The following is a 1,008-nucleotide window of genomic DNA, read 5'->3' on the forward strand; positions in this document are numbered from 1 at the left end:
TACACACATGCACCTAAGACAACAACATGAAAAAATCGTAATGACAATAAAACAACAGATTTATCACAGAAGGGGAACTGGAAGACTCACAGGAACAAACAATAACTTGTACTTGTGTCATGATGTATGTAGCGGTTAGGACTTCACCGTCACAAGCAGAACCGCGCGCTCGTGTGACTTTGTGCAGTTGCGAGCGCCGTAAAAGACTTTTAAAACAAACAAACAAAACAACAAAAACAAAAAAAGGCAGAAAACGTGAGCTCGATTCACAGGTGCGGAGATTCTTTTTTAAATCGACCACATACACTCCCATGTGTCTGCTGGGATTTTGTGCCCCTCTCTTCGGGGTTTGCCATGACAGGGGAGATTGACACCCGCCTAAGAAATAACCGAAATTGTGTCGTTCAGCAAAAAATCGACTTTGGCCCAGTCTTGTTCTCAGGTCTTCAATTTTCGAATTGATCAAGAAATTAACTGACACCCACCACATGGCGATCATATGACCTTATGCATTGCGAACACCGTAAAACCTTACTAAAACTAAACTAAAGGATATTTTTTAGAGTGCCATACAATATTCCATATCAGTGGTTCCACCATGACTGGGCCACACCTCCCAAAGGTTGTGAGTTTTGGTTTAGTTTAGGAAGAGCTTTATGGCACGTGCAACACAAGAGTCAACGGTTACACGTGTCTCTAGAGAGCAACATAATGCACAGAAAAAACGAGGAGGAGAGATACGAACGAAGGGTTTTTGATAGGAAAGGAAGAACGAACCAGACCAGAGCACGCGCCAACCACCGATGAGTTGTTTTATAAGTGTCGGGCGACACTTTGAACGCGTGAAATAAAGAAACAGTAGTTACTGCTCACAATTACATGGAATTCCGTGCTTCAAATGTTAATGTTAATTTCATTCAGTGCGCAAAGGTCTGCAACAAAGAACAGGCACATTTTTTGTGTCTGCATTTTCACGGGTTTCGGCTTCAATAATTTTGACTTTTTTTC

Source organism: Aplysia californica, unplaced genomic scaffold (assembly GCF_000002075.1).
Source record: "Aplysia californica isolate F4 #8 unplaced genomic scaffold, AplCal3.0 scaffold00086, whole genome shotgun sequence".
In the NCBI taxonomy this organism is placed as follows: domain Eukaryota; kingdom Metazoa; phylum Mollusca; class Gastropoda; order Aplysiida; family Aplysiidae; genus Aplysia; species Aplysia californica.